This window comes from Rhinolophus sinicus, chromosome 18 (assembly GCF_057876585.1).
Source record: "Rhinolophus sinicus isolate RSI-liver-muscle chromosome 18, RSI-T2T, whole genome shotgun sequence".
In the NCBI taxonomy this organism is placed as follows: domain Eukaryota; kingdom Metazoa; phylum Chordata; class Mammalia; order Chiroptera; family Rhinolophidae; genus Rhinolophus; species Rhinolophus sinicus.
Window position 1 is genome coordinate 100,327,586 of NC_142518.1, and position 27,969 is coordinate 100,355,554.

Consider the following 27,969-nt stretch of genomic DNA (forward strand, 5'->3'; position numbering starts at 1 on the left):
AAACAGATATTTGTGCGGTAGGACAAACAAAGACCCAATGATGATATTCCAAGCATCATGTCATCCTGTCTTTTGTTACAGGTCCCGAGAAGGTCCACACTATATTTCTTTAGGTTTAGGCTGCAGTTGAAGTGTGTGTGTGTGTGTGTGTGTGTGTGTGTGTGTGTCCGCGCTCTGCAATGAGGAGGGATGTGATCACAGAAGAGTTTGATCAAAGAAGTTCTGCTTTAATCTGTTTCATATACATTGGGCTCATGGGTAGCATTTTTGGAGTAAAACAAGGTTCTGCTGCCAAATACTTAAATGCATACATAAATACATACACACATAAAAACTAAATTAAATCAAATTTTGAAAAACACTGCTGTAGGAGAATAAAACCTGGTACTTGGGAGTGTATGGATTAGGTTTACATCATAGCTCAATCATGTCAGCAACTATATGACAGTAATAAAATCATGTCTTCTTTTGACATGTCAAATTTTCTTATCTATAAAGGACAAAATACTCATCTCACTGGATTATTATATACAGCAATCAGTAATACACATACACACAAAAACACATACTCAAGCACTAGGTATCTAGTGCACAGTAGATACTTAATATATGCCAGCTGAGGCTGAATTTGTCTGCTTAGTGGTCCTCAGAATAGTTGAAATTAGAAGAACATCATCATAAAGCTAAGTTCCCAGATTCAGTGTAAGCATAATACAGCACATAATTTAAATATGATCACCAGTTAGCACAATGGTTTAGAACCGGGTTTTGCAAACCTTTCCTGTAAAGATGAGATAGTAAATATGTTTGGCTTTGTATACCATACCTCCTGTCAAAACTATTCAACTCTGCCACTGTCATGTGAAACCACTGATGGGCCATACATAAACAAGTGTGCAAGTTCCAATAAAACATTATACACAACAACAGGTGTTCCGCCTGCAGGCTCTACATTGCCAACCCTTGTTTTGATAGTTGTGTGAGGTCAGCTCGGCAAGTAATTTGGGGAAAACACTGCACAAAATCTATAGAACTTGTCCTTAGGAAAGAATATACGAACTTAGGTACCAAGGAGTTGAGTAGGAGAGACATAAGCGATATACTTGCCCCAATGGTCTAAAGCCAATCACAAGTGATTTTGGAATGGAGGGTTAAGGCTCATCAACTTGAGTCAATGGCAACCAACATGGCCCCTCTTACTAGGAAAAAACATGTCTCCCAATAATCCTACCAAATATCCTGCTAGTAACTTCGCATAATTCACCTTTGATCGGTATGTGTGAGCCTGCCCACCCCCATGGGTGATTTTGGCATTCTCTCACTTATCTACAGCTGTTTAAAAAAAAAAAAAAAAAGAACATACACACACACACACACACAAACCAAACAAACAAAAACAAAACCCTCACAACAAACCAAACTAGTGGATCCAAAGAAAAAGTTCCCATATTGTCTCACAGTTCTGTGGACTAACTGGACTAAGCTAAGAACTTTAACTTGGGGTCTCTCCTGCAGGTGCAGTCAAGCGGCAGCTGAAGACCTGTAAAGATTCACCTGGGCTGGACGTCCAAGATGGCTTTTTCATTCACAATTCTGGTGTACCTCAGCAGCAATGCTCAGACATCCCTCTCTCCTCCTGGCCTGTTGATATTTGAGCTTCGTCAAGCACAGTGGAGTTAGGATAGCTGGACTTATCTATCACCGGGTACCTAGCTTCTCCCAGAATGAGCATTTCAAGAGACACAGACTGATGTTGCAAGACTTCTTATAATCCAGCCTAGGAAGTCACGCAGAGTCACGTCCAACACACTGCACTGGTCACAAGCCAGCCCAGGTTAATAGGGAGGGCCTAATACAAGCAAGGATGGTTCACTGGGATGCGATCTTTGAAGACTAGCTACCACAGGCGCATCAGAAGGGATCCATTTGGAAGATCAAGTTGTTGGAAAAGCACATGGTTGATGTATTTAAAATTCTGAAGCCACATCAGATGACAAAGTCGAAGCTTACAGTACGTACTCATAAATGTGTGATTCCCTAGACTGCTTAGCTAGAGAATGCAACGTAGCAGAAGTTTTGGTCAAAGTCTCCTGGCCTTCTTAAGGAACAAGCAGAGCCACTTTACAAGAAAGATGTAAAATCTCTTCAAAGAAGCTAAGGATATTTTTTAAAGCTGACCTTTGAGGTAAAAACCAATTATGGCCCAATCTTCTAGTCACAAAACCTATTTGAGGGTAAATCCAAAGCAAAAAGATAAGTTTCTGGATTATTCAATAAAACATAGCAGAAAGGATAAACCAACAGGGAATCTCAGAATTACAAGGGACCTGAGAGAGCATCTAATTCAATTTCCTGAACAAGGCAGATGCCCTTTTATCAATAAGATTTAGGGAGCTGACATTTCATTTTGAACAACTGCTCTATACCATGATAAATGACTTGCACGCATGAACTCCTCACAACAAACCAAGGGGTCATTATCGAGTAGGCAACATCATTATACCCATTTTCCAGATAAGAAAATTGAGGCTCAGATAAGTAAAGTGATTTGACCAAGGAAACATATATAGAAATTGGCAGCAATCGGATTTCAACTCTGTGGTGGTTGATGCCACGTCCAGTGCTTTTTCACACTATGCCACTCAACCCCTTTGGCCAGCCAACATCTGTACAGCTCTCATGAACTAGACTTTCCAATATTGGGCATTTGTAATGATCAAGAGAAGAAGAATATGCTTCCTTGGTGTACATTTAAACCAACAACATATGTGGTCAATCAAAACAAGCCTCTACTGTAGGGACTCTTAATCTCAGTGTGTGTCCGGGTTTCAATGGCACCAACTCCTTGAAAGAATATGTAAATTGTACTATTAACATTCATTTTTCATGGCAACAGGTCTCCAACTTTGATCAAGTTCTCAAAAAAAAAAAAGATGCATTGCAAAAGTTTACAAGCAAACAATCTATGAAGAACGCAGAGTTGTTCCCAATGGGAGCGGACTAGATGCCTATTCATAAACAGTCATCAAATATGGATCCTGATCTTCACAAGTTCATATTCCACTTGGAGAGAGAGAAAACGCATCTATGCAATCAGAGCGCGTACACAAGAATGTAATTCCCAATGAACAGGTCCCTACCCCTCTATGGATATGTAATAGGGGTGGAACAGATTGCTTTTCCTGATAATTGTACTCACCATAGAATCATTTCTTTCAATGAACTCTCATGCTGATGCCAAATGAGATGTAGATAAAAACAGAATTTCTGTGGTTGAAGCAATGATACATTGTCCACAGCCTTTTCCATGCAGCCTTTCGTTTGTACCATCTGTCACCAACCTCCTCCCTATAAAGCCCTTGACACCCCTCCAGAGTATACCCATAGGGTCTTGGAAAGACAGTTTGCAACCCACCAAGTATAGTAGTAAGGAACGTCTCTGCGAGTCCATTTACTTTTAGGCTTCCTTATACCTCTATGTCTCTATACAGATGTTCGACTTACGATGGTTCCCCTTAAAATTTTTCAACTTTGCAATGGTGTGAAAGCAATACGCATTCAGGAGAAATCGTACATCAAATTTTGAATTTTGATCTTTTCCTGGGCTGGTGATATGTGATATGGGGCACAATGTTTTCTCAATACTAAGCAGTGGCAGTGAGCAATGGCTCCCACACAGCCATCTAATCATGAGGGCAACCATCCGGAACCCTACACTGTACTGTCTTGCCAGTGTTTTGTTGTCTATTGTGTTCTGAGCATGTTGTATGTAGGCAAGGTTAACTAATGATGTTCAGGAAATTAGGCATCTTAAATGCATTTTCGACTTATGATTTAATCAACGTATGATGGCTTATTAGGATGCAACCCCATTGTAAGTTAAAGAGCATCTGTACTGTATCTAAGTACCAAACGAGCATGAAGCGTATTTCCAACTCGGTTGCACAGAGAAGTTTTTAGAGACTACGCGTAAATGAGTAAAGGAAAGAGAAGAACCCTCAGTGCCAGAGACAAAGGAGGAGTTGGCTGGGACACTGGGAGGCATAGGTAGGAAGGAAGACATCAGCCAAGCTACTGAGTAATCACTGAGTAGTGGAAGGAATTTTGATATATCAGTAGCAGCATGTGGGAGCTCATCTTTGCACTTTGCAGCTCACTGCTATCTGCTCTGCTGGGGTCTAAATGACAGCAGGCACCAAAACTGAAATAGATGGATGTTTCTTCACTCATTTCTCTACCACCTTCCTGCTTCAGGTTAACGTTGCAATCTCAGGACACAGATCGCACACATTTCAAAAGAACAGAGGAAGATTTCAATGGACTTTCTGTTCTTTGAAATTTGTGGTACCAAGGAAGAATCGTGCTTATTTGTCAGCTCGCCTTTTCTCAGCCTGGTGAAATAATTAGAAGACCACAGTCAGAGTATCTGATATTATACTTGTGAAGAAATGCAGCTGAAACTCAGGAGCTAATTTGGAGAGATTTGTGGGCCTTATTTTCCCCCTCAGCTGTGGAGGGAAACTCCCACTTTGTATTTGGGTTACATCAAAACACAGCAAAATTAGAGTTTCTGGCAGCTATTGCTTTATTAAACAAATCAATTGTATTTGGAAAGATAAGTTACGAGACACTCTATTTGTATATCTTTTGGTTGCAGAAGGGTACTCTGCAAATAAGTAACGTTAACACTAACAATCAAAATGTTTACACTTATCCACAAATTGAGAAATGGAAAAGCCAGAACGTTCACACTTATCCCAATGGGGTATATCTTTTTTGACATTTGAATTTAACAATCCTGTATCAATCACCGACTTAGGCATGAGATGATTTCCAACAGATGGAAACAAGGCTTACATTACTGTTCCCATTTTAGAGATAAGGAAATCAAGGCTCAAAGGGATCAGCCAACTTGCCCAAAGTAACACCAGTAGGAAGTAGAAAGTTATGAAATGTTGATTACAGGTTGGTGATTCTGGAAGAAACAAGATTGTGGCCTGAATAGGGGGAAGCAATTTCAGGAATCTAAGTTCTGGTAATGAGAAAAACACACACACAAAAAAAAAAAAAACCAAGAAAGTATGCGACCATGAAGCGAATGCTTAGTCTCAGATATCCGAGGCTTAAACAAAAGTATAGATTAAAACATAAAATGAAAGATTAAAAAAAAGATCCCAGTGCACTGGAGAAAAGAGAAGTCCTGCAACACCCTTCCTGCTTATTCTTCCAGGATAACACACAGCTGGGCCCACCTTCCCACATCCTGGTTGATACCAACTTTAGCAACTTTTCCATGAAAGCCAAACCAGACTCAGTGCAGTCAATGATGGGCTGTCTGTTTGCCACGTGTATCCCTTGGACAACGGACTGGGCAATGGCTGAAACTGAGAAATTGGGGCAAAAGTATCGAGTGGCTCTAAGGATCGCCAAGACTCCGAGATTTGAACAATTACCACGCGCACACACAGGAATTGCTGCAGATGACTGCTTAGTACGGACAGTAACTCAGCACAAGTGTTACAGGGCGGCAACAGTCGACCGGGAGGGACCTTAAACTAACAATCAGGAAGATCCCGACAGCTCCCATCACGGACATTTCTAACCACAGCTACATCGAGAGGATACCAGATGATTATGGAGCCCCACGGTTCTAATTCTTAAAAGACAAAGTTCCTCTGCTTTCCTTCAACCAATTTTCTCTGTTGCCAGTTTATGAAACATGCTACAGCATGAATTATGATTCCACTCACACATTTGCTCTGTTATGAGCTGAGTGTGGTTAAAGACACTCACTTTTTGACGTTGTTTTGAAAATTGTATTTTTATATCATCTTCAAATTTGTTGCATCTTTTTTGTAAATGCGAAGGAGGAGGAGGAGAAGGTAGAGGAGGAGGAGGAAGAAAAGGAAGAAGAGGAAGAGGAAAAGGAAGAGGAAGAGGGAGGAGGGGGAGGAGGAGGAGGAGGAGGAGGAGGAAGAGGAAGAGGAGGAAACATTGAAACCAAGTTCAAAGCTCTTTCCAATATACACAGCTATTTTCTGACAGGGAAATACAAAATAATCTTAATGGCAAAAAAAGAAAGAAAAAGAAAAGAAAAGCCAAGTAAACAAACATGGCATTTCAGACATCCACCCCCACGCTTCCACTCCTAATTGGCATAATTCAGGCACCCTCTACTTCATGACCAAATGACTGCAGCACAGGGCTAAGCCCCAGAAGCTCCCTCGAGTTGTTGAAATAGGAAATCATCTCAGAAGCATTCAAGCTATCAACTAATATGACCTTTTGTTGCATAGAGCAAGTGTGAAGTAAAAGTGAAAATTAGTTTGCAATGAGCCAATTTCTCTCCATTGCCACATGTCTTTATTTTCCCTGACAAATATCTAAAGAACAGGGAAAAGTAACGTCCAGTGACACAGTCCACACGCCACTTGACCTTCTGCCTTCACTCACTGAGTGATTATGGCTGTTCTGCTTCCAAAATGACTTCAGCATCCTCAGTATTTACCAAGTATCTCTCAAACATAGAAATACACACATTACAATCACAACAGAGAATTCCATTTACTGAGTTCTTACTCTGTGCTACCCGCTATGGTCAGTGCTAGATATTTCAGTCACAGATTATTCAGTTGTGGAGGCCTACAGTCTAGAAGGGGAGACAGACATCAGTTGGGTCATCACCATTCAGTGAGAGAAGTGGCCCAATAGAAAAGTAGCCACAACATGGAAAGAAGGAGTCTGGAAACTCAGGGAGAATTTATAGTAGGAAGTGACACCTAAGCTGAAACAAGGAAAGAATGAGAGGGGAATCAGCTAGGTGAATGGGGTAAGGAGGAAGAGAATATGATCCCAACAGAGGGAAGAGCATGTGTGAAGGCCCAGGTGCAAGCTAGAGAATGTTCTAGAAACTGAAAGAAGTACATCAAGACTGAAGTAAGAGGGGCAGTGTAAATGGATTGAGAACTGAAGAGTTAAACAATGGACCATTTTTAGAGGGCTTTATAGGCTGCGGTGCCTTGAGTGCAGTGGGAAGCCACTATTGCCAATGGCTTGTTGTTCAGTCTCCAAGACTCACAGGTGGCAAAGGCATATTTCAAGTGTCGCAAAGAATGGGCTTATTTTTACAAATACTCACTTTGTTATTTCTACTCCTTCTACTTCTTTTGCTTCAAGGAAAGCTCTAAGAGGACACAATGACTTTTCAAAAAAATGAGTGTTTTGTCATGGGATACGTGTTGGTCAGGTGGTGGAATTAGGAATTATTATTTTAATTTCCTTTTTTTCAATTTTTAATAGGACTGTGAATATTCCTCTTTTCAATGAATAGGTAAAAGAACAGCAGGAATGTTTTTATGATACCATCACAGAAGACAATGTATTCTATTATCTCTTCAGCAAGAACGGCCGGTAAAGTGCCATTTGCAGTACCCAATGTGTGGAAATGTCCGTGGCAGTGGATACACCCACTATAAACACTGTATGGCACTGGTCTGTCTTTGCATCATCTTTCCACGCACCAATCCATATTTTGTCTCATTTGGAAGATCATTTGAAACAGCAACAATAAATCCATAATGATCATGTGATTTCAAAGATGTTAAAATAAAATTAGGAGGAAGGGTAAATAAGAATATGTCATAAATCCAGATCAGAAATGCGCTCAGAACTGCACACTATGTACTCCTACTACATAGCTGTTGGAAAATGTCCTAAACTTGGTTTTGAGCTTTCCATTGACCAAAGCAGAGTCACCCAACCAGTTGTAGCAGCGATACTCAACTTTGGCTGCTCATTAGAATCACTAGAGAAAGGGAGGGAAGGCTTTTGAAGAATTATCTTCACCCTAGAAAAATTAAACTCCTGAGAGTGGGGCCATGCCTTAATATTGCTTATATGCAGCTATGGTTCTATTTTTCAGTGGGTCTAGCCACTCAATAAGAAAATTCCAAATGCCCATGAGTTAGAAAACATTAGTTGCTCATGAGAAACAGAGTTTTTCTTGGGAATGAGGACTGAGAGAAATTCATCCCATGAGATCTTTGAAAGTGTATACAATTGGATACAGTGACAATGCTCGCAACGTTATACCCACCACCAACGCAGTGACAGCTCTCTGATGACTAGTTGGGGTAGGACGCTCCACTAGATGTCCAATGTCTAGTGCTGAAAACCATTTCAGAGAAGGTTAGCTTAGGAAGCTAACAGAGCGCTCCGATGTGCTCACTTCATTGAGAAAGAGCATTTCTAAAGGACCAGAGAAAAAAATATATATATTGTTACCCACTGCCACCAAAGGAGAAGCCTTTTGAAACTCCAGCACATTTCTCACCAGCCAGGCAAAGCACAAACTCAATGTGCAACTCCAGGTAATTCCAGATGATATATTTCAGGTATTAGAGATATGAAATGTCCTTTGTTTGTCAAGGGACCAGTAAGTAAACCTTGAAAGTCATTTTTATGTCAAGCAAATACTTAAGGATCACAGAGAAATTCACTAGTGATCTATGGAATAATAGCACACCTGACCTATGAAATAGGGGAAGATTTGAGAATTCTATTGGTTTTGACCTTGACCGGTACAACAGAAACAACCTGGCATCACAAATGTGTTTAAGTCTCATGGGTGATGGCGCTCCAATTTTTACACTCCACTTTCAAAATCAAATAACAGCCCAGATGCTGTCACAGGCATTTCATTCTGCTGCTTCTCACAGCCACCCTCTGCTTGGAAGCTGGAAGACCAGGCCTCTGGGGGGTCTCCACAAATTCTGCTCTACTCTCCTTTATCTGAGTCCCATGGGGTTTTATTAGCCATCACCCCAGAGCTTCTGCTTCATATCTTCCACTCCGGCAATGTGGAGAATATCCACCAGTATTTTCAAATGTGTTTTTAACCTCAGGATCCTATTTTTTTAAAGTGGAATCTGAACTAGAAGTCAAATATTTTTTAAAAAGATACTCATATGCATAGAGGTTCTCTGGTTGAAGAAACCCTAATCATTCCATTATCCTATTCCCCCAAAGCCTTAGGTGACTGGGGTGCTCAGCTTGAAACCACTGCCTGCAGCTGGCACAGGTTTACGGGAGGGATGAAGCCCTGAAATTGAAGGTAGGCTCAAATCAAGTGGCACACTGTTAGCCCCTATAAGATAGCTTTGCCACTTTATTCTTCACCACCTACTTATCCCATAACTCCTTGCAACATATCTTCCTTCGCTCACCTCTCTACAGTACAAGGCATGTCAACTGAAAAGGACTAAACTTGGTGGCAAGAGAGAGAGCTAGGTTCCATCTCTAGCTGCTCCTTTACTATATGTAGGCAACCCTTTTCCAATTTGACTCTCAACTTCCATCTCTATACAATGAAGAAAAGAATTCCTCAAAGAATTATTAAAGAAGATGGTGTTCGTAGAACTGAAAATCACTACAGAAATAGGTTATTGGATTGGTTTTCTATTGCTGCTGAAAAATGACCACAAACTTATTGTCGAAAACAATACAAATACATTTTCTTCTAGTTCTGGAGGTCAAAATTCCAAAACAGGTCGCCAGGGCTAAAATCCAGGTGTCAGCAGGGCTGTGTTCCTTCTGGAAGCTCTAGAGGAGAATCCACTTCCTTCCTTCACTTCTGCAGCTTCTCAAGGCCACCCACATTCCTGGGCTCATGGCTGAACATCACTCTGACCTCTGGTTCAGTTTTCATGATTCCTTCTCTGACTTTCCTGCCTCCCTCATTCCTTTATAAAGACCCTTCTGATTACATTGGGGCCACAAAGATAATCCAAGATAATCTCCTTGATTTTGAGATGGGGAGATTATCTTCGATTATCTTCAAAGTCCTTTCTACCACGTAAAATGACATATTCCGATGTTCCAGGGTGAGATGGTGGACACGTTTGGGGGGCCACTATTCAGCCTAGCACAGTTGTACACTAGCTACCATGCTGGACAGCCTCCGCTTTACTCTCCAGACCTACTCCCCAGCCCTCTGCACCCTGGTCTGCGCTCCAGAAGGCTGATGCCTATGGACTACATCAACCCAGCTTCCTTCCCCACTGGCTTCCATTTGAGTTTAACCCATAGGAGGCTGGCAAGAGAGTGAATGAAGGGTGGGATATCTGTCCGGCAGATTCCTTGGTACTGGGCTACAGGTTGGTACCACCTAAGTTCCTCTACCTAAGGCTACAGTTACTGCTCTCTCCAGGCTCTATTAAGCACCCCCTACCCCAGCTGTATCACTACAGGGGGTGGTAACAACTCTTGCTCTTGCTTGCCCTGGAATGTTTCCCCCTCCCTTGTTGGTTTTCTTTAAACATTAACCCTAAACCCTGACCACAGCTTTGTAAATAGTCCCCTTATGAAATTTTCCTCTAGTTAATCCTTTTGGATGCACCACCTGTATCCAGCAGGGATGCTAATTCATAAAACTACTGAAATTCCTTCTGGAAAGCTTACTATGACAAACGTCTGAAAACATTCTTCCCTGTCCTCACTCCCTTGACCCCTCTAGAATATTCGATAATTTAAACAGCTCTACCTTAATTTTCTAAATAAAGGATAGGTATATTCTTTCAAAACAATCAGGACATCAGGCTTCTTTTGGCTCTTTCAATAGGACAAGCTCTTCCCATGTCAAGACCTTTCTACCTGCTATTCCCTCTGGCTGCAATGCTTTTCCCATTGCTAGTTCCTCCTCATTTAGATCTCAGTTCACATGTCATCTTTTAAAAGCAGCTCTCCCTGACCCTTCGATTTAAAGTAAACAACCACTGTTCTCTGTATTCACACTGCTTGTTTCCCTCATAACATTTTCACCATCTGTGCTCATTTAATTAATTTGTATGTTTCCAGGAGAGCAAGGGATTACGGGTCTATCTTGTTTCCACTGTACCACCAGGTCTGAGCACAAGACCTTGAAAAACATTTGTCAGTGAAGAACAGACATAAGAGTGAAAGGAGTATTTTCCAAACAGTGTCATTAAATATTTCACCTCATTTAATCCTCAGAACAATTATGTGGCTAAGTAGATACTAAAATTCATTTTATAGAAAAGAAAGCCAATACTCAGTGAACGTAAGTAATTTGCTGAATGTTGATCAGTTAGTAAGCTTAGAACTGAGATATGAAACCAGGTATCTCTTACTCTATGGCTTTGCTAATGAAAGCTAATGTTTATTGAGCACTTACTTTATGCCGGGCCTGTACTAAGTGCTTTATAAACATTTTTAATGCACACTACAATCCTAAAAAGTGGTAACCATAATTGTTAATTAACAACGAGGAAATTAAGGCTCAGAGAAGTGAAGTGACTTGACGGAGGTCACACAGCTAGGAAGCAGTGAAGCTGAGATTTGGATCCAGTTAGGTCTGACTCCAAAGCCCTTTCCATTGAGTCAAGATTGGCTAGGGCCCTCAGAACAGTGTCAGAAACACTGACGCCCAGAATAAAGTGAGGCTTACCTAGAAATAACTTATTCCATCATTTGCCAGACATAGTGAAAGAGGAAAGGCTAGGCTTGTTCTTAGAAACAGCAGCATGTTGTAACCAGAGGATGTGGAAAGCATAGATTTTCAATTCCTATTTTGCTCCAATACTCTCCATGAAAAATAATGAGCCAACAATTAGAAAAGGCAAAACTAGTTTATAAGAGAAAAATGTCAGTGGTACCACAAAGCTAAGCGGGGAGACTGGAAAAGAACCCCTTGCTATTCTAATTCATTTCAACTTCTCTTGCACACCAGCATCATGAAAGCAGGGCTGTTTTTTCTTCACCCTAGAACACCAACTGCCACCTAGCAGGCACTCTATCCGTATTTTATGAATGAATTAATCGTCTCCTGGCCCATTTAGCTGACAGCACAAGCAAAGAGAGCAGCTGCAGGTTAGATTTCTGAGGGACCCTTTATAATCTGAGGAAAGGGGAAGACTGTGAGACATACCAGAAGACGAGGGGTAGGCAATTGATTTTCAAAAAGTTGCAATATTTACATTTTCAAACAAAGGAAATGAGATCAGTGGTACAATTTCACACAGAAGTTTGTTTCACAGGGTGGCTTGGTAGAGCTTTTCTACAAGGAGCCCTAGTGTGCACCAACTTTTGACATATTCATTGAGCATTTACTGAAACCATGGATACCACTAGGTGGGTCAAGTGCTTGTTCCCATTTAATCCTCACGATAGCGCTCTATAGGAAATACCATCATTATTCTCTTTTCACCAGTGAGGAAAGTGAGGCATAGAGAGGTTCAGTTCCCTGTCCTGGTATCTCCCCAATGCCTGACCACATTACAGCCCCATCTAATCACTATAGTTACCATGTTTCCACAAAAAATAAGACCTAACTGGAAAATGAGCCCTAGCATGATTTTTCAGGATGACATCCCCTGAACATAAGCCTTAATGCGTCTTCTGGAGCAAAAATTAATACAAGACCCAGTCTTATTTTCGGCGAAACACAGTAGTAACTAAACCTGCCCAGGAAGTTGGAGACACTCTCCGATCATATGAGTCAAGTAAGAGACTCACAACATAAGGAATTCCATTGCACTGAAGCATTACTTGTGTGAGGGAACGGAGGTTAGAGATGGAGAGCAAGACACATGCTGAGCAGCTGGGAATAAAATGTAGACTAGACTGGCAACATCAAAAGACTCTCAGAACCAAAAGCCAGGAGGGAATTGGGTGTGGAGGGTATCAAGACTTACCTAAGAAAACACAAGCTCAGACAACCTTGAGAGGACCAATATACTGTGTATGATGACCCAACAAAAGTGTTCTGAAATCTCTTATTATGTGGAATAGAATGGGCAGATCTATTTTCTATTATAACATTTGAATGAATGGGACAGCACTCTTGAGAGGATTAGCTAGGATTATAACGTGAGAACAAAAGCACTGATGCTTATACATGGTGAGCTTCTTGGAACAGGAATTTCAGGCTGAGTCTCTTCTGTAGGATGGACTACACCAAACTGACACCGAAAATTACCATATTTTGCCGTGTATAATGCACACCCACGTTTCGGGCTCAAACTTTCAGGGAAAATAGTCTTTCAATTTAATGTTTTAACTCAAATTTTTATTTGTTTACATTGAGGTACTTGTTATTCATATTATAAAGGAATTTTAGCATTTTTTAAACATACCATGGTACAAGAAATTTTATGTAACAAATAATTATAAAACACAAGAACAGATACGAGGTTAAAAAAAAAAAAAAAAAAAAGGTACGTACCGCTAACAAATTTATAACATTTACGCATCATAAAAGGGCAAGAACTCTTCATCGTTGCAGGTTCGTGGAAAGTTCAACAAAACCTATGATCGCATTCCAGAGCATTATTTTGTATACAGATATCGTTATTGATTTCTAGAGTTACATTTTTAACTCATAAGCATAAATAAAAGAATTAAAAACATTTATATAGATTCGGAGTTAACACTACCCATGCCTAATGCACATCCTTGTTTTTCCCTCACAGATTTGGGCAAAAACAGTGCCCATTATACACGGCAACATACAATATATTCTGGATGACTTTCCTTTTTTATTAACTACAGGCATTCATTCATTAACTGGCATTTACTAAGGCCTTTCTATTTTCGGCACAGCACTCAGCCACATCTTAACTTTGCTCTTCCACTTCCATACAAACCCAGGCTCTTGAATACAACTCACTTGCTTGGATAACTCTAATTATGTGCTCCAGTTAGAATCATGGTTCCTAACTTTTTTCAGTAACCCGAATGGATATTTTCGAATTATATTAACCACACCCACTTGGATTTTAATTTACTGTAAAAGCCGGCATTTGAACAACACATCACAACACTTAATGACTGTGGGAGAACATGGAAAATGGACTAGTAGACTTTATTCAAATTTTGACTACCAACCTGCAAAGAAATTTACTCTCTAGAAAATAAATGATGCCCATTCTTCTGTCAGAAACACTCAAGAATTATTTGTGCTGTTTTAGTAGCCTCTCACAGAGAGGAAATATCATGAACATTCAATCACATAAGTAAAACTGCTAACATGTCAGAATATGTAATCATGGTGTTTGACAATACTGGGCATTGAGCCAGTTACTAGAACAATGGGCATCTCTTCACTGCCTAAGAGTTTAAATGAAAGTTGCACAGAGCAAAAACGGAGGCATTGTTACCTGTGTCTATTTCCACTTGAAAAGCCTGAGCTAAGCTCTACCTACAGAACAGTGCTGTTATTCTGAGCAACAGATGGGCATTCTCTGTGGCCCACACTAATGAGGTACCAAATCGTGCAGAACATGAGTTTGGGGTATGTGGACACAGATCCATAAGAAATGAGTCATTTAGACCAGGAGACTTTGTGAGAATGCAGTGCTGTGCTTGTATGATATCCCAGGCAGTGCTTGACCATGATTTTGTGGAGCAACTGAAGATCTAATCCACTCATAGATAATACCTGGACTTTGGCGTTTGGGGACAGAGTCACGTATTACATGATGATGGTAAATTTTCTCCGTTGTAAATCAAAACTGACCGACAATAATGACTGCAGTGCACACTGCCTATCTATTAATATCAATTTGTGTAAAAATATTTTATTTTAATAATAAAGTACAGCTAACAATTCCATTTGGTTTCTTAATTTAAATATTATTTTAAACGACAGATGATCTACTGTAATGTATTCCATTTTGTGCAGTTCTCATTTCAACTGAATAATGTGCAATTTTCTGGACACGGCCCTTTAAATATTTTATGAACTGACATAATGTGAGACTGAGTTCACTTATCATTGAAAGACATCACTGTATACTGTTAAATTTGTATTTCAGAGAATTGGATATTTAAATGTATCATGGGTTCTGATTAGTGCGTTACTTCATTTTTAAAATAGGTATGCCCAGCTTTTGGAATCTGAACCAAAGTAGAACAGAAAATGTTCCTTGTGTCTGTATCCCAGTGCTTGCCAAACACCCAGGCACATTATAGATCCTCAGAAAATTTGTGCTAAATATGAAGATGACAGTGTTTCCTCCCAGCCGTGTGTCACTGGTGAGGGAGGGGAGAGGTACTCCATTTCCCAGACCTACGTATGTATACATGTGAAGGGAGCACAGCTAGAGTAACAAAATAGTCCTGACTTCTTACCCACCTGTGACTTACCCTTGCACCAGGTGGAGTAAGTTATATGACAGGTGGGGTACATCCATTGGGCTACACTTCTCAGTCAGGGAGAGAGAATCTGTATTAGAAGGCAATGAATCTGGAAAACAGTTTGGTGGTTTCTTAGCAAGTTAAACATAAAATTACCATATTACCAGAGATTCCACTCCTAGATAGCTACACAAAAGAACTGAAAGCAAGTATTCAAACAAATACTTGAACACAAAAGTTCGTAGTAGCACTATTCACAATAATCAAACTGAAGAAAGAACCCAAATGTCCTCAGTGGAAGAATGGATTGTAGATAAACAATGGAATTGAAGGCACTTAGGGAATGCAAATACTTATCACTACAGCTCCAAAGCCAAATTCTCCAATCAGCTTTATTCATAATATTGTTGGCATTCTGTCTCCATCTGTCTGCCTTTTGAACTTTATTTCTTAACTAACGTTGAATTTTGAAACAACAAATTGTTATTTATTGGCATTCCCCAGCCCCATCAACAAAAATGAAAAACCTGATAAGCAGGCCTCCTGGGACTTCATCCAAATTAATGATTTCAAGGTTGAACAGTAAAGAGTTAAAAATAGAGACAGGCGTATGGATCCCCCCTCCAAAACAGCTCATCCTCCAGGGTGACTACAGGCACCCCTCCAACACAGCTCCCGTCCTCCAGGGTGACTACAAAGGAAGGCAGACCATCTGGTCAGAGAATACAACAATGAAATAAACAACTTCTCCGCAGCCCTCAAGACAGTGAGACAAAGTAGACACAAGATTTCCTTCAGCATTCTCCTAGTTCACTCATTCAAGCCACGCTTGTATCCTCCTCAAGGCATCTGAGAGGCATCGTCATATGAGTTAGTGGTCAAGATAGAATCAACAGAATAAATTCCTTAGCTACTCCAAGTCCTCTTTGAACTATAATGCACATCACATCATCACCATCCCACCAATCTTTCTGTGTATTTTCTTAATGACCTAAGAAGCCATCCATGTCACCATCTCGTACATCTTCCCAGGTTCTAGATCATACAGGATTTAACACTGATTTCACAACCCATCAGAACTAGATTCAAATGCTGACTCTGCCACTCATGGGATGCATGACCTGGGACAAGTAAGTCTCACGGAGCTGCAATTTCCTCAGCAATAAAATGGAGACAATAGCATAATGGACCTCTAAGATTGGTTGGAGGCTTCAATGGGAAAATGTATTCAAAGATCTTTCAATCATCCATAGCACAGGACTCAGAACTTCTTTGCAGTTACTTTGCTAACTGGGTCTTCTCCAGCCCTTGAATGGGCATTATTTACATTTTGAGGGCTTTTTAGCTTTCAGGAAAATTATACTGGCCTTCATCTTGGTGATTCATTGTAACCTTTCTGACAATAAAGAAGTAACTAAAGTAAAAGTGATAGCATTCCAATACCTCATCCAATAATAGGCCCAGTGACTGTGTTTATCTTTCCAAAAAAATAAACTAAACAATATATGCCCATATTTAGTCTTGCTTTTCAACAAAATGGAATCATACTACATGTACAATTGTAAAACTTGCTGGTTTTATTTAATTATGTACAGTGAACAGTCTTCCAAGTTCACAGACTGCTAGATATGTCTACAGCAACTTTTTTCTAGCTACATGTTCCTCCAAAATAGGAAATTACCACCATTTATTCAACTATTTCCCTATGACCAGCCATTCAGGTTCCTTCCAATTTTTTAATATTCAAATAAATGGTTCAACAAAATTTCTCATAAATGTATCTTTATGGAATTATGCTTTTATCTATTAGACAAGTTATTAGAAACGGGAGTGCTGGGTCAGAGTAAATGTACTTCAATGCTAATAAATACGGCTACATTAGTTTTCCAGTACATTGGCACCCCCACAAGTAGTGAAGTACAGCGCTTTTGCTACACACTTTTAACATATGTAAATGTTACTGATGTGTTTTATTTGGGATGGTGTGATGACGACATTTTAATGGGCTGTTACCTGATCATTCATGGAATTGAGAACTTATTCATCGGGGCATTTTCCCTACGGATGTTCACTCAGGTTCCTTTCAGCTTTCAATTTTCCAAACAAACGCTTTAACAAATTTGTACTTTCTTCTTTAAATTGCCCATTCAGATCCTTTGATCATGTATCGATTGGGTAGTTGCATTTCGTTAAGAATTTCTATTAGTCTATGTATTAGCAATACCAACTTTTTTCTGTCACATGTATACAAATATTTCATCCCAATTGATCAATTTTATGACATAAAAATCTGTGAATTTTTAAATTTTATTTTAGTGTCTAAGTCCATGTCTTGATTAAGGAATACCATACCTAATCTCTTAGACTACTTAATAATACTTCAAGGGTTCTCTTTTCACATTTAACCTATAATAGATCTAGAATTTATCTTTGCATGTGTTGAGAAGACATCCTGTTTTTATTTTCTTCTCACACTATATATTGAAGAAGCCACGCTTTCTCTAATGACTTCAATAACTCCTTTAGTATACGAGGTGTGCCAATTAAGTTTGCAAACTTGCCACCAGGAACTTTCATCGGCAGCAGGGAACAAACACCTCAGTAAGGTTTCATAAACTTGGTATATCAGTGTCTCACAGCTGTGTTTATGTTGATGTGTGCATGTCTTGATGAGTGGCGTTCATTACTGTTGGGTATTTTTATGTGCCCTCACAAGAATATCTGAGCTTGAATTAGAGCAACCAACAAACATTTAATTTCTTCTTTAATGTGGCAAGAATAGAAGTGAAATCAGGGACATGCTAGTACAAGTTTATGACTTTTACTACTGATTTATAATATGCTTCATCATATTTATGAAGTAGCTTTCTGTTCCAATTTTTACTTAAAATTGAGCATTCATTCCTGATTTTTAAAACTTTATAAAGTATTTGTTTTTTCATTATCTATGGATAAAGCAGCTTACATGCTTCAACTCTTATCACACTGATAAATTTCCAATTGTTGAACCAGCCTTGCATTCCTGGAATAAACCTAAAGTGTTTGTCACACATCCCCTCTGTCTCTCCCTCTTCTCTGCATAACTGCCAACCTGAATCCACGGAAACAAATGAGTTATCGGGAACTTATTTGTTCAGGAGTGTAATGAAACTGGTTTGTGTGCTGCCTCTGCCCTTTTCGGTCTCCACCCTCAGTAGGGTGTCTCTGCTCTGCTGTTCTTTGCTTTTTCAGACTGGGAGATGCCCCTGAGTCACAATGGCAGCTGGGGTTCAGAGGGAAGCTGGTCTGAGTTTGTTGTCTGCGGATACAGATGTTATTTCTAGAGATGTCATTTGCTGTGTGAATGACTTATCATAATTTAGCCATACATGACAGAGATGGTAATAAGTATTGGAATCCGGTGGCATTCCTTCTGATCTCTGAGATCAGTGGACTTACATAATGGGCAGTCAGGAGAATGATTTGGGCTACCTTTGGGATCAGACTGGCATGAACATCTGTGAGGGATCTCAGGTTTTACCTGTCATGGTTCAAAACCCAATCCATTAAAATCTTCCTCATCCTTGATGTCTATGAAACTTTCGAACAACGCACAGGAACATATCTTTACCACAAATTACTATTCTAGAACATTCTTTCCCCTTCTCTCATTCATTGAATATGATGTGCATAGGCAATGTTATAGACATTGTGCTAGACACTGGGAATCCCACATAAGTCAAAGACCTGCTCTCATGGCAATCAATATTAACAAATCAATGTGATATAATCAGGTATGATAAAAGAAGGACATATAAGAACCATATCCTTCAAGACTTTCTGTCTCAGCGTCCATCTTGGATACACTAATTGATTTTCTTTCACGAGTCCTAAACAAGGACCTCACCTAGAATGATAATCCTTCAATACAATACCTTCCAAAATGTCATGACACACAAACAACTGTAGCTCATAATTATTACATCCCCAGCAGCACCTATCACAGAACGTGCTATGTGATCAACTGGAGTCCTATCTGTGTTTTGGATTGAACGAATGCAGTAAAACACAACAGTCATTACAGCCTATGGAGGAAGGGGACAAAGCTAAAATAAGGAATGAATAGGTAAATAGATAAACAGGCTAAAAATATATGGAGAAATGCAAATAAAAAAAATCACTAATGCCACAAAGTTCTCTTCCCCATGTTAAATGACATTAACAGCAACACTGCCACTCAGGAGGAGGTCACTACGTTGTAAACTGTACTGTGCAATATGCCTCCAGTTTACATTGTTGGATTTGCTGGGTATATCCTGGCAAAACCTAGATTTCTAATTTCATACACGTGTTTTTTTTAGACACTGGGATATGTACCCTGTTTCCCCGAAATTAAGACCTAGTCGGACAATCAGCTCTATGTGTCTTTTGGAGCAAAAATTAATATAAGATCCGGGTTATGTTATGTTATGTTATGTTATGTTATGTTATGTTATGTTATGTTATGTTATTGTTAATGTTAATGTTATGTTATGTTATGTTATACCAGGTCTTATACAGTAGTACCTCGGTTTTCGAACGTAATCCGTTCCAGAAGACTGTTCGAGTTCTGAAACATTGGAAAACAGCCGACAGCTAGGCCTCAGGATCTTGCACTCAGCGGAAGCCCCATGACATGTTCGACTTCCGAGGCGTGTTCGAAAACCAAAGCATTTACTTCCGGGTTTACGGCATTCGTAAACCGAAATGTTCGTCAACTAGACATTCGAAAACTGAGGTACTACTGTATTATAGTAAAATAAGACCTGATGTTATATAATTTTTGCTCCAAAAGCATTAGAGCTGAAGGTCCGGCTAAGTATTATTTTCGAGGAAACATAGTAATACCTCTGAAAAAAGATTTTCAGCCATAGTTAATTCAGACTGCTTGAAATAACACAATGCCTCAAATAAAACAGCTTTTACTAAATGTCTATTAAAAAATTGACCAACACTCAACACACACCTCTTCTGTTGTCTTCATGATATACTGTGCATACATGTGAGAAGCACTGCCCCAAATTAAAGCTGTACACTGTCTGATTCAGTGAACTTTCTGTGACCTGGAATAGCTTGGGAATAGCATATATGGGTTAATCAAGCATTGTACTTATGGAAGACCCAGCAAGTATACTTACAGTGCCACTAACTATACAACACATAAATAAAAATCTCCAAGAATAAAACAAAATTAAGTCAAATTCAACCTTTCTGTGATGATTCAGATGCTCTATTGAAACCAATTATCCAGGATTAAGATGTACCCAGGCAGTACAGTGGGCTTACCTGTTACTATTGTCATTCCAGCCCAAGGGCTGGTTAACATATCAGAGATTGAAAAATGGCACAGACGTCCATTTCAGTTGTCAGATATCACACACCTTAAAACCCAAAGAACCCAGATGGTAACTTAGCCTAGTGGTTCTCAGGTGTAATCAGGCCTTGAAACCCTTTATTCAAATGAAACCCTGAGAAAAACCCCTATGTATAAACCAGTGGAAAAAGGAACTACTAGGGTTGGGGTGGGAAGTTAAGGTGTCACAGTGGGTCCTTGAGTGATCTCCTAGATACCTCTGTGGAACCCTACAAATCTGCAGAATGTAGTTTATAATTAAGTGTGTTGACTAGATCGGTAGTTTTCAGATGAGGAAACTGTAGCCTACACCGTGTTTCCCCAAAAATAAGACCTAGCTGGGCAATCAGCTTTAATGAATCTTTTTGAGCAAAAATTAATATAAGACCCTAATATTATATTATATATCATATCATATCATATCATATCATGAGACCTGGTCTTCTATTATACTAAAATAAGACCAGGTCTTATATTAATTTTTGCTCCAAAAGATGCATTAGAGATGGTTATCCAGCTAGGTCGTATTTTCGGGGAAACACGACAACATGAAAGTAGCTTCCTCAGGGTCACACTATAAAACAGTGACTGTTCTGGGACTATAAGCCAAGTTTCCCAATTCTCAGCCAAAGGGCATTTTTCCACCCCTAGAAATATTGCTTGCAGTTTTTCTTACACTATATTTGCTCTAGAACATAGGAGTTAGCACTGATTTCTAAGAGTTCCATGTAAAGCCTATGACTGATTCCCGCCATGTTGTGAAAGACTTCGGGGCAAAAAAAAAAAGAAAAGAAAGAAAAAAATTTTTTTCTTTTTTGCTTGTTTTAGGCCATTAATCCAACAATGGGGTATCCTACATCTATAAGTTATTAATAGCATACATTACACCTGAATCTTTCTTTCTAACATTTACTTCATTGGAGTTGCTTTAGCTCATCCATCTGTTCATATCGTTGGGTGATATGTGATATAGCGGTTTTTCTATTGAAACATCCTTTCCAATATTGTAAACCTTGTTTTAAGATGCTGTTAGCACTGAGAGTAATGGTTATTAATAAAAACATCACAGGGGAGGGGGGTGGTAGATGAGGGTAAAGGGGATTAAATATATGGTGATGGAAGGAGAACTGACTCTGGGTGATGAACACACAATGGGATTTATAGATGATGTAATACAGAATTGTATACCTGAAATCCATGTAATTTTACTAACAATTGTCACCCCAATAAACTTTCATAAAAACAAACAAACAACAACAAAAAAATCATATGGTAATAACTACCGTGTTTCTCCAAAAATAAGCCCTACCTGGACTATCAGCTCTAATGGGTCTTTTACAGCAAAAACCAATATAAGACCCGGTACTATATTATATAACATTATATCCGATATTATATTACATTATAATTACAATTACATTATATTACATAAGACCCGTTTTATATTATAGTAAAATAAGACTGGGTCTTATATTAATTTTTGCTACAAAAGACGCATTAGAGCTGATTGTCCAGCTAGGTCTTACTTTCGGGGAAACATAGCATGCATAGTGCCAGGTGGGTACTAGCCTAGTCAGGGGGATCACTTCTTAAATTATATAAATCTGTAATCACTATGCAGTATGCCTGAAATTAATATAATATTGAATCTAAACTGTAATTGAAAAATTTAAAAGGTGGAAACATGAAGGGATTAAGAAGTACCAATTGGTAGTTAAAAATAAATAGTCAAGGGGATGTAAAGTAAAGCATAGGGAATATAGTCAATAATATGGTAATAACTATGTACAGTGCCAGGTGGGTACTAGACTAGTCAGGGGGATCACTTTTAAATTATACAAATGCCTAACCACTATGCTGTACACCTGATATTAATATAAAATAATATTGAATCTCAACTATAATTGAAAAATTTTTAAACGCTGGAAATAGATGAAGGAAAATAGGAGGTTGGTTGAAATTACCAGTTATACAAGTAAGTCATGGTGATATAATGTACAGAAAAGGGAATAGAGTAATATTTTTATAGCATGCTACGATGTTAGATGGTTGCTGGACTTCTGGTGATCGATTCTTTAAGTATGTAAATGTTGAATAACTATGGTTTCCCTGTGAAACTAATATAATATTGTACGTTAGCTATATTTTTACAAAAAAAACCTTTAAAATTCAAAAAAATAATAAAATATGACATGCTTAAATAGAAAAACTTTCTTTGCATGGCACATCTTCTTGACACCACCCCTAACCCCCAACACCAACAAACTATAGGATTTGGAGGAAACCAATGTATTCTCAATGGGAAAGATTGGGCTATTTGGGGGTTTGGGGAATCAGCAAAGCCCTTCCTTCCTACTCCGCATCCTTCTCCAGCAAAGAATCAATACCGGTAGTAGCTGCCATGCGAGGAAGACATACTAAGCACTGGGTGCTTTACATAAATCATTTTGCTCAAGTAGACATATAGTCATCATATTTTACAGCCTAGGAACTGAGGGTCACATAATTCCTGCCGAACGAAGGTTCTTCCGTGTGAAGTCAATTCATACTGAATCAAGGGGTCAAACCTTTAAGCCTGGGCAGTCAATCAGTGGAGTGTCTCCAGCTGAGAAGCAGGTGTGACACGACTGACACAGGGCAGTCACTGTACAATGAGAATTAGGAAGTTCATGTTTATAGCATTTCTCCTAATCTCCCTTGAAAAATCCAGACTACGTGAAATTACAGAGCATTGTTGTTATTACAAGGGACTTTGAAAATGGCTGAATGTATTTTCAACTTGAAAGACTGTGCTGGGAATCATTTTAATTCAGATTCTCGTTTGCTATGAAAGCAATAAACATCTTTTTTAAAGATTTCTTTCTTTGCTATAAGTGGTTATGAGTAATAATGTGGGAGTAAATCTTAATTCTTCCTGAGCTATTTGAAATTCTTAATCATGATCAGAGTATAAAACAGAACAAGATATTATATGTGTATCATTAAAAGCGGTATTTGCTGAAAAGTCACTACACCATTCCTTTCTGTGACTTAGACGACCATGGTACCCGGTCCTGAAGCACACACCTTTCCATGATAGGACAGCTGTTTCTCTCACCTTCAATTTAAGCCCTTGAAATGTACAGGTTTTTTTCCTTTTCCTCCTGCCAAAGATTAGTTTCAATCTCCTCAAATTAGTAGCAGAGGGGAAGCAAAGATGAGGGAAGGAAATTGGGAGGGTAGAAAGAATCCTGGAATAGCAGTCAGGGGACCGGTATACTAGGCTCAGGTTGTCTGCCTCGACACATTCATTCCCTTCTCTGCCCTTCAACTGTCTCATCAATAAAATGATGAGATTTGGCACATGACTTCTGAACCCTTCCATAGAAAGGGTGCAAAGATTTTTTGAAATAATGGGGTGTAGGATACAGAGTATACTGGGAAAATTTATAGTTCTCAGCAAGGGTGTATGTGGGCACCTACTTTGTGTCGGGCCTGTACTGAAAGATACAGAAACGAAAGAGACGTTGAGAGTGAAGGTAGGAGAGGCAGATGAGGTAAAGCAGAGTTAAGGGAGGCTTTCCAGTAAAAGTAGCATTTGAGTTACATCTTGAAGAGTCCACACATTTTACAAAACACAGAAAAATATCAGTTGTTCCACTTAAGGGTCCAGATAAGTTAGCTTTGGAGTTATTTTATGAGTCTCACAACAAGACATAAAAATCTGTAGAGAAAAACACCATAGATTTCCTACCACAATGGCTAAAATTAAAAACACTAACCATAACCAACTGTTCATGAGGATATGGAGCAACAAGGACTCTTATATAAGATACTGGTAGAAATGGAAAATGGTGTGGCTACTTTACAAAACAGTCCGGCAGTTGAAAATAAAGTTTAGAGAAATAAAAAATAAAAATAAAAAAACCCTGGGGCCGGCCCGGTGGCTCAGGTGGTTAGAGCTCCGTGCTCCTAACTCCGAAGGCTGCCGGTTCGATTCCCACATGGGCCAGTGGGCTCTCAACCACAAGGTTGCCAGTTCAATTCCTCAAGTCCCGCAAGGGATGGTGGGCTCTGCCCCCTGCAACTAAGATTGAACACGGCACCTTGAGCTGAGCTGCCTCCCGGATGGCTCAGTTGTTGGTTAGAGCACGGGCTCTCAACCACAAGGTTGCCAGTTCAATTCCTCGAGTCCCGCAAGGGATGGTGGGCAGCGCCCCCTGCAACTAAAATTGAACATGGCACCTTGAACTGAGCTGCCGCTGAGCTCCCGGATGGCTCCGTTGGTTGGAGCCTGTCCTCTCAGCCACATGGTTGCCGGTTCGACTCCCGCAAGGGATGGTGGGCTGTGCCCCCTACAACTAGCAACGGCAACTGGACCTGGAGCTGAGCTGCGCCCTCCACAACTAAGACTGAAAGGACAACAACTTGACTTAAATAAATAAATTAATTTAAAAAAAAAAAAAAAAAAAACCCTACAGTTCTCATATGGCCCAGGAATTCCACTACTAGGTATGTACCCAGGAGAATACAAAACATAAATGCACGCAAAACCTTGGACATCCATGTTCATAGGAACACTATTCACAAAAGCTAAAAAGTGGAAACAACCCAATCCCTATTGGTACTAAATCCATACAATAGGATATTATTTGTCCATTAGAATAAATGACTACTGACAAATATCACAACATGGGTAAACCTGGAAAACATTATGCTAAGTGAAAGAAACCAGTTAAAAAAGCTACACATAAATTCATTTATATACAATGTCTAGAATGGAACATCCACTTCTAGTGGTCATCCTTGCAGTGGGGAGTAAGTTCTGGACGAGGGCAAATAAAGGGCTTCTGGGGTGATGGTAATGTTACCTTTATCGATCTGTGGGCTGGTTATAATGGTTTGTTCAATTTGCAAACATTAAATGAGCAGTACACTAAGGATTTCTGCACTTTTCCGTATGAATGTGATTCATCTAAAGTAATTTACTAAAAAATCTCAAGAGGCTATTTATAATTCAGCTGTTTTTATCTTCTGGGGAAATACTAACTTCATACAATCAAATACTTGCATCATCGTGAATGTTATGTCTGAACTGAAAACCAGAAAAAGAGCAGCAGTATAGCTCTGATGAGGTTTTCTTACCTTAGAGACTGCAATGGGCTTCAAACATTTTGAAGACCATAAATAGCAAGTATCCTGTGACTGGCAACCCAGGAATCCAAAGGAAGAGGACAAAGACTTTAAATATAAAACACAATGTTCCCCGCAAAGTAATAACCTTTTTCATGGAAGCTCGTTTCAAAGCAGAATTTTCCCACCCGCTCTCCTTCCCCGCTTCTTTTCCTCCTCCCTTATGCCATCCATCAATTCATCTATCCATCCATCCATTTCACAAATACCGAGTTCCTACCATGTGCCTGGCACAGAGCTACTAAACCCTAACACGGTGCATAAGGCAGACAAACCCATGCACTCACAGGTTTTACCAAAAACCTCACAAAGCTGATTCAGAATTCTGAAATTGCATCTAAGTTCACAACTCTTTTTGAGGCTTCCAGACACATTTAATCCTCCACAGTCCTATCAATGACTAAAATGTCTTTTTTTTTTTTTTTTTTTTAAAGATTTTACTGGGGAAGGGGAACAGGACTTTATTGGGGAACAGTGTGTACTTCCAGGCCTTTTTTCCAAGTCAAATTGTTGTCCTTTCAATCTTAGTTATGGAGTGTGCTGTTCAGCTTCAAGTTGTTTTCCTTTCAGTCTTAGTTGTGGAGGGCGCAGCTCAGCTCCAGGTCCAGTTGCTGTTGTTAGTTGCAGGGGCGCAGTCCACTATCCCTTGCGGGAGTCGAGGAATTGAACTGGCAACCTTGTGGTTGAGAGAATGCGCTCCAACCAACTGAGCCATCTGGGAGCTCAGCGGAAGCTCAGCTCAAGGTGCCCTGTTCAATCTTAGTTGCAGGGGGCGGAGCCCACCATCCCTTGCAGGACTCGAGGAGTTGAACTGGCAACCTTGAGGTTGAGAGCCCACTGGCCCATGTGGGAATCGAACTGGCAGCCTTCAGAGTTAGGAGCATGGAGCTCTAACCGCCTGAGCCACCGGCCCAGCCCTCTTTACTTTCTTTTTTTTTTTTTTTACAGTGGGCTGTGTCCCATTGCCTATATTGCCTGCTGATTTGACCATTCCTTCAGTGCCATTAAAACAGTGCCCGTACACACTGATTCCTAACACAATGTTGGGAAAAGCGTGCCAAAAGGGAGGGGAAAAGTCCATAGATACGTAATATCAGCATGGTTTCAATAATTAGCACAAAGCTGCACATGAAATACGTGTATATAATAATTATAGGCTCTACCAATGAACAGAATAAATTCCAAATGAATATATAACTCACTCGTGCTCTTTCACATTTGCAAAAGGATTTCAGATCCAAAGCCAGAACCCATCAAACCTACGACAGAAAATATGGTGACAAGAACCCAGGTGGCCACTTGACAGGAGGTCTTGATTTAAACTGTGGTGGCCTCCCCTTCTCTATTTGACAGTTGCACAGAATTCGAGGGGATTAATGAACCAAAAAGGTACCATATAGAACTGCCTCAATCACCCAAATACTGAGAATGAAAAATAAGAGAGGGGAGGGGAGCGTGGGAAGAGAGAAAAATCTTTGAGCATCAATTTAACTGTTAATATGACCAAAGCCTGAAACATCTGCTGAATTTCTGAGAAAACAACTTTCTAATCTTAAACAAAAGCCAATGAAAACTTAACACATTAAAAAAATAACCACTGGCCCCTTTTCTTTTGAAAAGTTTTCAGTGATGAATAAAAGACAAAAAACAAACAAAAAAGAAAACTAAGTTCCTCTGTTTCAGCTTGTAAACTCTGCATTTTATTCTAAATTCCTGAGTCATTTGACCCCACCATTCTCCCAGGCAGAGAGCCACCAGTGTACCTGAGTCACAGCCACAATAAAAGATGGCATTATAGCACACTTTTCTTCAAGGGTAAAGGGAAGAATATTCTCTAAGTGAAAATGCCCAGGAGGGTCTCCCTACTTCACTTATTCAGGCTTGTCAGGCACCAGGAGCTAGGACGACACTTTCCCAACTATCTCCTCAGGGGAAGCTTGTATGGTATATGTGATCCACTACAACAAGGCCACATGAGCCAACTCTTTCTTTCTCTGTCCTTTTGCACATGTACTATTGTTACTATGGCTAACGACCGGCTGCTTGCTGCTTAAAAACTTTGAAAATCAAGAGATGAGGTTGGTGGAAAGAAAAGCAGGTTTATTCAGAATGCCGGGTTTCCGGAAGAATGGCGGACTCCTGTCCAAAGGCCATCTCTGGTTCCTAGACCGGTCAGAAGGTTTTATAGGAACACAAGAAGAACTAAGGAAAGGGGGAGTCAGTGAGGCAGGTCACAGGGATGACATCGCTTCGTGGAGTCTGGTCTAAGATAA

At 39.7% G+C, this 27,969-nt stretch overlaps 1 protein-coding gene and 1 pseudogene across 6 annotated transcripts in view; one reads left to right on the forward strand and one right to left on the reverse strand.

Moving 5' to 3' along the window:
- The window catches only part of FGF13 (fibroblast growth factor 13), a 515,410-nt gene that overhangs the window by 339,165 nt on the left and 148,276 nt on the right, over positions 1–27,969 (reverse strand). The gene's annotated exons all lie outside the window — the stretch shown is intronic.
- On the forward strand, positions 5,066–5,654 carry LOC109457521 (rRNA-processing protein FCF1 homolog pseudogene; annotated as a pseudogene).